Raw genomic sequence first — 12,392 nt, forward strand, 5'->3', positions numbered from 1 at the left:
TGCTGGAAAGAAAAATATTTTTTTTAAAGAAATCAACAATCCAAACAAGTGGGAATTATGCTTCCCACTGTACCATCTTGGGAACTCTTGATGTGCAGAGACAAGTACTGGGATAAAAGATAATGTAAATAAACTGTGAAATGAAAAAAAAAAAAAGTACATCAGCTATTCTGTATGGATTTCATGAGCATTTTCATTTGTCTTTCATGAAGGGTCCCTAGTGCCCAATTGGGTTCATCCATGTCTAAGCGAGCTTAAAATGCACTGCATAAACACTGGAGGTTCATATGGTGGTTCTCCACTGATTTCCCAGAGAAGATATGCTCCAAATGAGGCTATAGAAAAAGGAAAACTTAAAGATAAGTAGGACTTCACAGCAGCATTTCAGGCAGATTTATGGGGCAGGAAAGATTCCTTTTTTATTTTTCAGATTAAAACCAAGATTAAATTTCAGATTGAAACCATAATCTATCCTATTGCGGTATCTCCTTCTACAAATATACCATTTTTTAGGAAGTTTTCATTTTATAACTTGTCCATTCTAGGGACTCTGAGGGACAAAAATTTGTAATATTTGCATCACTTACCCTCTGAAAGTAATCTGCAATTTTGTAGGAAAGTAATATAAACAGAAACCATATGTTCTGCAGCTCTAATTCCTCTGCATGACCAGTGGGTCTTCGCTTTGCCCTTTCCCCAGGGCTCTGTGCAGTTGGCACTAGGAGACAGGTGCTGAGCTGGCATTTCCTCTACCTAAAATTTGATTTTGATTTGCATTTTAAAATATGCATAGCAACACCAGTACCAACTATCCAAAAAAAAAAAAAAAAGGCAGATAGAAATTGTGAGATTCAAATAGCAATGTTAATTCCAAATTAAGGCAAATTCTGGTGGTATAACAGAGGTTTAAGTCTGCAGTTTCAGATCTATCTCCAGATTCCTATTTTAGGTCACAATTTCAGCTATTAAGTACTTTGCTTTATTTAAACAATTTAGATTGTCCTGCTTGCTTCAAATGAGACTACTCTTGCATTAAAATACCTGGATGATCAGGTCCTTAATCTGTGTATATTAAGCAAATTGCATTATGTATAAGGAAACTCACAGGACTTGTACTATTATCTCTTGTGGCAATATTTGAGTGAAGTCAATGTCAATGAGATTCACAGCTTAATACACATGTAAAACACACAGCTTTATGATTCACGCAGTGCCACACAAAAATATGTTTCTGTAGCAACAGAAATTAATTTAAGCTGCAGATGTGATAATATCCTGGAATAAGAGTTCTGAAAGATTATTTATCTGTAAGTGTGATGCATATTTTATCTGATTTTCCTTTAAATTTGCCACTAATATCTGCATTAATAGTTTCACAATATTTTATGTTACTAGACAAAATTAGTTTTAATGAACTGTCACTAAGAATATTTTAATTATACTTAGTTAAAATGTTTTTTAAAGGTCTCTTGTAACATGCAAACAGAAAAGATGCAGTTATTTCTTTTATTTTATTTTTAGGATAGATTTTGTGGGTTATCTGGTCTTCTACCATGAATCATGGTGTTTGGCTACAGTGTTGATCTGAAGGCCTGTATGTTTCATCTGTTTGTGGCATGGTGCAAAAAGTTATTAATGCAAGTCTTATAATAATTTTTATCTGATCTCAGTGAGAAAGGTTTTGTTTTAGAAGAATTGTTCCATTCATAGCGGAGACCTGACTCAAGAAACCATGAAAACATGAGCTGTGTCTTTGCTTAGCTTTACAGTCCCACTTATTTCAGTGCTATGATAATAAACTCAGAACCTGTGTAACAATTTTACATGGATGATAATTGAAGAGATCAATTTCTTTTACTCCTTAAAAGCCAAAAAAACCCCAAACAACAAAAAATTATTCTAAATCAAAGGAATTTACTGCTGGCTTGTCAGAACTCTCCTCACTGTGAATTATATGGGTTCACTGAAGCCCTGTTTGAAACTATTGCAATCTTCTTATAATCACTGAGTTTTGGAACTTAGAGTAAGTTAAAGATATTGTGTATGTTAGGAGCAAAATTTATTTTTATCTATTAAGAAGTACTTTTTTCTGCTTACATAGCCATGAAATTTAGTACTTCTGGTTTGAATAAAGTTGACCTCTACACAAATATACTGCAACTATAAAGCAGTTAACAAAACACTAAGACTTCGCAATTTTTTACAGTCTGTTGTTATTTGGGTATGTTTTTTATCCACTATTGAACAGCCATAAGCAAATAAAATCTGGTAATATAAAAAGAAAAACATTTATTGAAATGTTTCATTTCTACTCCATTTAATTTTATCCATTTTTCCTTCTGTTTTTTTCTTTTTACACAGAAATATGCACTTATATGTTGCAAATTATATAGCTGGGAACCTGAATGAGCCATTGCTCAACTCAAATTTTGTGTCTGGAAAGTTTCTGCTTCCTGAATTACAGAACCCAGCAGGCAGAGTTCCTGTTGTGGTGGTAAATGACAGTTCAGATAGCAGTAGTTTCTAGCTCATACCCATGTAAGGTCACATTTGCAAAGAGGACATTCCATTTCAAAGCTACTTCTTAATAATTAAAGCAAACAAAAGTCAACTAATGAGATATTGCAAACCCAAGAAAAGTATATAAGCATAATTGAGAAACACAATTACTGTTAATGAGAAGAAGGTGCTGGGCATTCAATCATAAAACAAATAAGATATTTCTTTAGTTCCCCTCTAAGGTCAGACCACCATCACTGCAATTGCTGAAGTTTGCTGAGGTCCCAGGCAAGCAGCATCTTTCTAATTATATGGCCCTTCCCTTACCTTAATACAATCCATATTGTCTTTCTAAATAAAACTCTAGTCAAAATCCTTACTCCCCTCTGGTGTCTCTGTTTTGTTTCTAGCTTTGCAAACACATTACTGGAGGCCTCTAGGATCCTAAAATAGAGCAGAGGTCCTAAAGAATGGAAGCCAAAGTGAAAGTGCTCGGTCCAAAGCAACAAGAAACAACAGGGAACAGAGAGGATGATTATCACTTATACACACTCTGTACCTTGTTTCTGTTGAACTTAGCTTGAAGGATATAATTTTTTTTTCTTTCTTCAAAGGATAAGGAAAGCAACTAGTGTTTACATCTGATAATTTTTTCTTTGTTTTTCATATCTTGATTTTTCTTCGTAGTCTTTGTGAGTTGGGTAGGGACAGATATTTCCTTTCACTAGAATATTTCCTTCACAATCTAAAGTTATATGCTGTCTCTCTATATATCTATAAGAACCCTTGTCACAGCATCTAGATGTTCAATAGAGTAATTAAAGCTATTTTTACACTGTCTGCAAAAGGGCATTAAGGTATTGTCCCAATACAGTCTCCGAATATGCTGCATGTATGGAAAAAGTCATAGGTTCCTAGGAGCTGTTTCTATTGAATATTGCAACGGAAACTGTTCACTCCAAAATTAATCACACATTGCTCTGATAGTGACTTGTACATTAAGGCTTAGAAGCAGACCCACACAACAACAAAAAGCAACACCATCACTAAACCATATCTCCCAGCACCACATCAACTCGTCTTTTGAACACTTCCAGGGATGGTGCCTCAACCACCTCCCTGGGCAGCCCATTCCAATGTCTGATAACCCTTTTGGTGAAAAAATTTTTCCTAATATCCAGCCTGAACCTCCCCTGGTGTAACTTCAGACCATTTCCTCTAGTCCTGTCGCCTGTGACTTGGGAGGAGAGATCGACCCCCACCTCTCTACAACCTCCTTTCAGGTAGACAGAGCTGAGTGATGAGCTGTAAATCAATGAGGAGAAATACCTGGAATGTGCTTCAGCTTCAGTTTCCATTATTGTTGGCTTTAATTTACTGTGTGGTTGGTTTAGGCTCATTTCTATTCCACTTGTTTATTTGAGAGAGAGAATAGTAGAAAAAAGAAAATGAATGTTTAAACTGTAGCATTAGAAAACTGCTATAAAATAGAATCCACATACTAAGACCTAGATGGGAAAAACTAGTTATTTTTAGTCATGCTTTTACTGGGTTTCATTTTCACAAATGAAAGAAAATTCATAAAGAAACCTACTACAGAACTGCACTGCAGGCCTGAAAACTATTACAGATCTTTGAGCTGCATAAAAATGTGTATATGGTATGGAGTATTAAGGATGTAGTTACAGCTAATTAATATAGATCAACAGCTTTTGGCTGAATTTAAGGAAACAATAGCTAACAAAATATGGTATTGCATCAGCAAAGGTCTAATCTAACACATCTTTCCTTTTATTGCAAGCTTTGCCATTAGATAGGGTTTTAAACACAATTTTCTGAAAGCTGAATATCTGTTTTAAGGTCTGAGGATACCACTTTTCCTAAATGAATACTTAAAAATGTGTAGTACAGTAGATTTTCTTTCAGTGCCTGGCCTTGGAACGAGGTAATTTCATATCATTGCCTTTCACTACACAGTTAACCAAAGCCAGATACTCAGGGTATTTCTCTTCAGTAAGGTTAACTTCAGTAAAAAGCCATACAGTAAGGTGACATAAAGGTCAGCATTAGTATGGGAATTATTTACAACTCTCATGACAATTCAAGTGCTACATCTCTCTTTATATTCTAGTAAAATTGATATATACTCTTTCCCCTTTAATCATTAGAGAAATGGCTGGTCATTTGTGGGGAGGAGAGAGTAGAGGATTAAAGGCATTCAACTAGTGTCTGCCTTTGGCTACTCACGGAAATGGGTGACAGTTGGTGCTGATTCAAGATTCAGCCTTCCCTGTAGCAGCCAATCCAAATGAAAAATGTCACTGAAGTACTCAGGTTAATGGCTTTTGAGTGTAGAAAGACTTCAAGTTAGGAGGCTCTAAAACATCACTCAAGGTAACCTAGCAGTAAAGAGAAAGCCACACTACCAAACAAAATTACTATCATTTCATATCTCCAAAGGTACTTCCAATACTTACAGTTATGTATTAATTGGTTCTGTTCTTGGTGCTTCTACTGCATGGTTTTTATTGACTTTTCATGAAAAATATTCCAGTTGAAGCAGGTGTGTTTTCTCAGAACTCAGGGACAACAGACTTACAGCAGCAAGTTGAATCTTGATACCTTCAAAATGGTGGAAAAGAAAAGACAAAAATAAGTCCCATCCATCTTTATTCCCTACAATTCTGTAAACTACAAAACACAAGCAGTTGGTGACTTTTGCTAAGATCAATATTGAATCTTAATGAGAAAAGTCTAAGTGAGATAAAATGGAGTTAAATGTTTACCTTCGAGCCAATATATTCCACTCTGTTTGGCAGCCATGTTTGTAATGAAGAATACCTTTGAAATAAAAAAAGGCACTGCACTCTTTTCTCTAGATGCAATAAGATTTTACTGGATGTATGACAACTTCAGCAGAAGAGGAGAACCTTTAAGTTCAAAGAACAGGTAAGCATGTAAAGACGTACTGTGAATCCAAGCTGGCTTAGAGCCAGTCAGTCCCATGTGAGATTTTTATAGAATAATGTGTTAGCATCACATGCCAAGCAAACGTATATTAAAGAGAAAAATGGTTATGCCAGCAAGTCCTTTCTTCCCTTCATTGGTCGCCTATTCCAGTTAAAACATGCAATAACAAGGTGCTCGTCCTTGATCTGAACTCTACCTCTGACATTAGCTTTTGTACATTTATTATGACAATAATCAGCACAGCCTTTGGCTGTAAGTTTAATAACAATGGACATTATTTGAAAAGTTGTTTATACTTCTCAAGTTCCTATCTAAAAACATAGCCAGTTTTCAGTATGCCCCTGTGCTCCTCAGTACTCAAGCCTCTTGAATAACCAACTGAAATAACTGCCATAGAAAGAGACCTTTCGATATAAGAAAACATGAAATATGTGCTTCTAGAAGATCAAAGAAAATGCTTCAGCACTCTACTCACTTTTGTATTTCATGGTTGCTTTGCACAGGCCTGGCTATTACTTCAGGGACCGTCCCAGTCAAAATAGCTGAGCGATAACATGTATCGTTAACTCGATCCTTTCTTCTCTTTACAAATTGCTTGAAAGTCTCCATGAACATGCTTGCTGTTCACAGCTGCCACAGAAAAATCTTTTAAAGACTTCTCAGGTTCTTAAGAGTGTCTATCTAGCCACTCTTCAGCTTGATGGCTCCCTGGCCTGTTTATGGGCTTATGTAAGATGTACAGCTACTTTTGCCCGAGGATGCTGAGTGGACAGCTCATGTGTTTAAAGCAGGCAACTAGTTACATTTCTGTTCCCTGGTTTTCTGAGCCTAAGAAGGGAGAGGCTAATACGCCTTGGGCATAGGATAAGGATTATTTTTACTTCCAGCCTGCCATATTTTTAACACATTTTAAAAATGAAAACACTGATCCACTTTTGATTTGACAAGCAAGATGACTTGGAAATGAGTTAAAACTGTCACTGTTATCCTTTGTTTCTTTCTTAAATCTGTCTTTTGTTTAAATAGAAGTGGCAGTTCTGGTAGAGCTGAGGGGCTTACTGTGCATCCATTAAAAACATTAAAGAAAATATTTTGTTTGTGTCCTCTCCATAGTAGAAAATAAGAGGTTAAAAATGAAAACAACCTAGAGATGGACTGATTAGCCCATCTTTAATTGTCTAAAATAAAACTAATTTTCTGCACCTTTCTATATAGTGTGGAAGGTTCTGAATGTTTTCGTATGGCATTACTTCTTGCAAAACATTACAATTTTATGGTTTATTTTAAATTTGGCTGTTTGTGCTTTTTGTTTTTTTCCCAGAAATGCAGACATTGCAGATTAAAAGAGAAAACTTCTCATATAATAAGGTTTATTCAGCACATATCATTTCTTCCTGCTGTCAGCTGGAATTAAATTGACTGCCACAGGAAAGCATTGAGAGGAAAATGTACTCTATATGGACTTCTAAATTTGGAAAATCTGCATCCTTCCTTCAGAACAGATGCTCTGAGTCTTAACAATTCAGAGAGGAAGGTATCATGACAACTCTGTGCACTTTCCTTAAACAGCCTCTGCTCTCATCCTTTTCACACACATAAGGGAGCCTCCGATCCATACCACCTACCCGAGATGCCCTCTTGTTTGTCACTCATTCCATTTTCTCTGGACTCTCAAGAACACATTAGTCATTCAATAAATGGGGATCAGTGCGCTTAATATGAAGCGGCAGTGATAGTAGGTTAGTAACAGTATTCATTCTTTGGGTGGAATCAACAGTGCAAGAACCTTCACTACTAAATGCTAAAGGGTATGTGAGGGGCAACGTCCCCTTCTGTACATCTGCTTCATGATACAGTGCTTTCAGTCATGTTCAACCTGCCCCAAGCTGCATTCTCGTCCTTTCCCCTTCTGCAGTTCAGAAGAGAGATTATCCATTATAATCTAAAACTTAGATATGAAATAACTCAGAAGTACTACACTGAGTGGTGGTTACTGCTGACACAGGCTCTGTCCAGGGCATTGACACCATCAACATACAATAAGTCCCAGTGTTGTCAAAGGCAACTTAATATAATGTCTACTATCTTGTTTTTCTTACATATGGCATGCAAATCTCTACAGTGATACCCCAGCTGGTGCAAGAAAAGCCTGGACACTGTTCAAGCAGTGTTCAACAATACACAGAACACTGGTGTTTTATAAACACTTTTAGCCACAAATCCAAAACACAGCACCATATGGGCTGTTAGGGAGAAAGTTAACCTGATCCCAGCCATTCCTAGCACGCTCAAGTTGCATGGTTTTTACAATGGCTGCTCAGATCCACAACTTCTGGGCTTAGAGGAAGGCCAAGATCACTTCTACTCTAGTAAAATATATATATATTAAAGACCTTTTCAAAAAATCAAAACCACTGCTACAGGTCCATTACAAAGCTAAAGAGTAAGTGGAATTAATTTTCTCTAGGGACATAAAAATACTAGTAGTTTGCAAGCAGAGGCTTCTCCAGCATGACTTCCAAAGTAGGAGTGTGAAGGATAAGGCGAGCAATAGTTGCAAGTGGACGAATTAATGTAGATTAGTTTCATGCAGTTATTCAGGAAAAGGAATTAAGAAGACAAGCTGCCATCCAACACTGGGAGACTACCCAGAGGAAAGTTTTTGCAGAAACAAATTTCTGCAAACACCGGGCCTTCCACCCCTTTTAGCCTCTGTTTACAGCCTCCAACACCCTTTGGCCTCTAGTTTATTTACAGCAGCCTACCCTTTTGGGGACACCAACCCACTTTCAGCCTTTACTTTTTTTCTGCTTCTGACTTACTTTTGTCCTCTGCTGTCTTCTGTCCTATATTTTTTTTTGGGACTCCAGCAACATTTTGGCCCACCACCCCCTTTCTTCTCGACTTTATTTCCAGCCTCACACAAACTTCCAGCCTCCCACACCTTTCTACCACTACATTTTTTTCTGGTCTCCCACCCTCTTCTCACCCTCTCAAGACCTTTTGGCCTCTACTTAATTAGCAAGCTCCAAACCCATTTTGATCTACCACCCACTTTTGCCTTTACTTCGTTTCTAGGCCTCCTACCCCTTTTCAGCCTCCCACCCACTTTAAGACTAGCTTATTTCTGGTCTCACATGACCTTTCAGCCTCCCACCCTCTTTCAGTCACAGGCTGAAAGGTGGTGGGAGGCTGGAAATAAAGTAAAGGCTAAGAGGCGTGGGGATGCCGAAAGTGTGTGGGACTCTGGAAATTTGTCATTTAAGTAATATTAGCTTAAAAAACCCATTTAGCCCCTAGGTGCTGTTCTGACTGTGGAAAACCACATCAGCAGTCAGCGCTAGCCAAACAGTGTGTTACTGGTGACTTTCTTGTGGCAATATCAGCCTGAAACTTCTGAATCGACACAGGCTTACTAATAGACCATTCCAAATACAAACAGCGGGAACTTGCATCTTTCTCTTCCACTAGAAAGCCTCTATGAACACTCATTTGCATTACTGCGTATGGGTCATTTACTGGGAACAGTAAAGGTTATCAGGGCTCTATCATCTGTGCTGACGACTCTGTTGTAAATATTTTGTCATAACATTTATTTCTTCAACACGTTGACTCTCAAATATACTGAAATTTCTGGAATAGCTTCAAGGAATCTTGACAACAACCTTCCTTCTCCTTAGATCAGCATGGCAATTAATAAAAAAATTATTGATAAAAATAGCAGAAGGTTTATTTTAATTTAATCTTCAATATAACGGTATTTCTGACTTAGAAAATACTTTTATATACCTATTTTTAAAGATCCACAGTTAAAAAATAGTTAATTAAGCAGACAACAAAACCAAACACAACCAAAACCAGCACATAAAAATACACAAGATTACCGTGTTACGATCACATTTCTATAACTACAGAGTTTGAGAAGATTTCTGCAATTTTATCAACATGATGTTGTCCCTTGCAACTAACTGTAACTTACGAAGCCGTATTTCTATTTAAATAGACTGCAGGTAAATAAGCACAAGCGCTTCTTCATTTCAGTCATTAAACATAATTAATCTGATGCTTTTATGAACCTGTTTCTGCCAGTACAAGAAACTAACAATTTAGAAGTGGGACACAGATCTTTTTTCCTTTTGAGGACTAATGTATATAGCCAAGGGCAATTGCAGTCCACTTTTAAAAACGGTTTGTGCTCCCAACATTGATGAAAAAGCCATATAGCAAATATAAATTGGATTTCTCATTTCACTGCTCTCTGAGAAGAATCAGAAATCAATTTGTCTCACTAGGCCAAATTCTACTGTTTTGAATTTAGAATCTGTGTTTATCTCAACAGGAATGTTATGTGCTAAAGCCTGTTAAATTTAGCCTTTTTTGTCATCTATTTTTCTCTCTCCCATTCCCAGTACTGTGAATCCTAAACTTTTTGTTAGTGTTAATTTGTTGAGGAATATATGAATCTAGAACAGTTTTGATGGAGGAAATCTGACAGACTGATTTTATACCACCGGAGCCAAAGGAAATTTTGTTTTTAAAAGCAATAAGTGCAAAAGCAAGGTAGAAGTCTCCTCTGAGACATGCCAGGCTTTGAGAAACACTTCACATAGGAGTCCAGAGGCATGCTTTCTCCCTTAAAAATGTTTGAATGAGTAGAATTCACTAAAAATATTTGACTGGATTGTAAGCATTTGATCATTACCCCAGCCTTTATCAAAGTTGTATTACTTAAGAGAAAGAACATTTCTTATAATTTATAATTTTTCCCATTCACAAGCAGGAGAACTTAGTGGACTGATGTTTACAATAGCCCTGCAAAACTGCTGTGTTCATTATCACAGCACTTGATCTCTAGAACAGAAACACGAGCAGAAAAAACAGGAGCTGACATTAAGAGCAACAGGGAACTTCCCTCCCTCCTTGCTTTGTCCACTCCTCCCCAACAGGAGGTTACTCATGTGCCATCTACCACCACTTCTCTTCAAATATACTCCTTAAAGATTTTGACTTATTTGTTACTGCGCCATCGACAGAATGCATTAGTGCAAGAGGCGTTAAGGGCTGAAGAGTCTAACCAGAGTTCCATCAGACCATGATGACATGACTGGAAAGACTCCCCCAGACTCCAGCTCCCATCCTCTAAATTGTAATGCCCGTGAGTTGGAAGCGTGCTGAATGTCATCATACCTTTTTAAAAGCAGCTGGTTTACTCTTCACTGGTTTGCTTGGCATTTTCAGGGATTTAGCAGGTGTCTCTCAGCTTTGCAATTAGCTTGTCAGGTGTTTGAGGGCACAGTGGCTGTTTTTCTTCAAAATCTGCACAGTGCTTATCACATCAATGTCCTGGAAGACAGGCAAGAACGGGTAAAGAAAGGGCACAAGACCCCTGAGGAAAGGCAGCGTCCTTACAAATATACAAATTCTAGGTGAAATATCAGCCTGTCATATTTTCTTTTTTACACTCTGAATTCATAATGAAAGGAGAAATGTATTCTTAATTTAGACTTGACATTACAGGTAAATATTTATGTCCTTTTAATGGAGCACAGACGAAATCTGTTTGAAAATCTGTCATAGGAGGCTACTACTGTCTAGACAAGAAGATGGCATGGGCGCAGTACCGCAACACTGAGGAAATGAGCAACACAGTCAATAGCATTTGGAAATGACACAGCACCTTGTAAATGCCTTGACATGAACAAAGTGTCCCTTTTTAACTGAAAAAACAGAATATAATATGCAATTGGTATTTTTTGATGCTGCTAACATATGTCATATTTTTGTTTGACCAAAACATTTATTATTACCAGAACTAATCATAGGAATTTCAGTTATTTGGCTTACTAAACTAAACAGAATCAAGATATAGAAATAAATACACGACATTTTCATCTGAGTGCAGCAGTGAATTAAAGAAAGATCGATTATAACAAATACTAAGCTTGATGCAAGACAAGGGAATTTTAAACTCTTCTAGTACACCTTTCTTCTAACCTGATTTATATATATAGCAACAACATTCTTCTGCTACCTGTAGATTTCTGCTTTCAGTGTAAGATCTTTTTCCAGCTTAGCACTACCATGCTGTGCCTCTATTACCTCTCAGTCTTGATCACATGGAAAAAAAGGTAATGAATAATAGCAATTTTGATAGGGATATTAGGTTACATGCATCAGCCTTAAGTTAATCTCTTATGATTAAAGAAAAATTACATAGTGGGGAAAAATTATATCTTTTACCTGCAGAAAACAAATTTTCTTTTGAAAGTCATTATGAATTTATTTTTTCAAAGAGTTACCAAGTAGGACTAAAGTATTTCTGCTTTTATCATTTATAGGTGAGCGGCCCTATGGTGCTCCTTACCAACTGACAGATGGTAGAGATTCATGAGAGACAGACAGAAAGACAGAAAGAAAGGCAGGTAGAGAAAGATAAACAAAAAGCTGATGTTCCTAAGTTTTTAAAAAAAATATTTTTAGGAAGCAGCACATAACAGATAGGGAAATGGAAGCAGAGCACTCAGTTACATGCAAATATAAGCTTCTACCCTGCAACTGCTGGTAAGAACTCAAGTCTTCTGCAATCTGGGCTGCAGCTCCAGCAGGAAATTGAATGATTCACCTGTAAAACACAGATGTTTGCACTAACATTAACACCATTATGTTTTATGCAAGTCAAAATTCAGGGCTCTAAACTTCTTCTGCAACTTGGCTTTCATTAAATCCAGTTATTTCATACTTGATACAAAAGACCCCAAACTTATATTTAGGTTTAAATTAATCATATAATATTTGGTTTATACAAGTAATTAGCCCACATTTTTGATCAGGTCAGAAACATTCTTGCCTCTTATTTTCTACCGTTCCATTCTACAAGTGAGCTGATTGTTGCCAGGGAAGAAGCATTTGAATTTAATGTACAA

General features: G+C 36.9%; 2 long non-coding RNA genes across 2 annotated transcripts; both read right to left on the reverse strand.

Moving 5' to 3' along the window:
- Positions 1 to 644: 644 nt before the first annotated feature.
- Positions 645 to 4,892, reverse strand: LOC106893610. The gene is made up of 3 exons (XR_001413117.1): positions 4,747 to 4,892; positions 3,829 to 3,909; positions 645 to 753 (listed from the first exon to the last, which is right to left on the reverse strand). It is a non-coding gene; the product is annotated as an uncharacterized LOC106893610 (long non-coding RNA).
- A 90-nt stretch (positions 4,893 to 4,982) lies between these two features.
- On the reverse strand, positions 4,983 to 12,093 carry LOC106893609. Its single transcript, XR_001413116.1, has 3 exons — positions 12,018 to 12,093; positions 10,657 to 10,812; positions 4,983 to 5,121 (listed from the first exon to the last, which is right to left on the reverse strand). It is a non-coding gene; the product is annotated as an uncharacterized LOC106893609 (long non-coding RNA).
- Between the last annotated feature and the right edge of the window lie 299 nt (positions 12,094 to 12,392).

This window comes from Calidris pugnax, unplaced genomic scaffold (genome assembly GCF_001431845.1).
Source record: "Calidris pugnax isolate Ruff unplaced genomic scaffold, ASM143184v1 scaffold197, whole genome shotgun sequence".
NCBI classification, from domain to species: Eukaryota; Metazoa; Chordata; class Aves; order Charadriiformes; family Scolopacidae; genus Calidris; species Calidris pugnax.